The following is a 245-nucleotide window of genomic DNA, read 5'->3' on the forward strand; positions in this document are numbered from 1 at the left end:
TTTTTTATGTAAAATTATTACTTTTTAATGCAAAATGGTGACATTTGTCATATACAATTCTGACTTTTTTCACAATATTACCCATTTTTTGTTGTTCTTGTAAAACAGTGACATTTTTTGAGTAAAATCATGACTCTTGTCATCATTTTGCCAAGTAAGATAGGATAGGATAGGTCTTTATTGTCATTGCAACAAGTACAACGAAACTATGTTTTCAGCACAAACCCGTTCAAGATTAGACAAAC

This window comes from Nerophis lumbriciformis, linkage group LG06 (assembly GCF_033978685.3).
Source record: "Nerophis lumbriciformis linkage group LG06, RoL_Nlum_v2.1, whole genome shotgun sequence".
NCBI lineage: Eukaryota > Metazoa > Chordata > Actinopteri > Syngnathiformes > Syngnathidae > Nerophis > Nerophis lumbriciformis.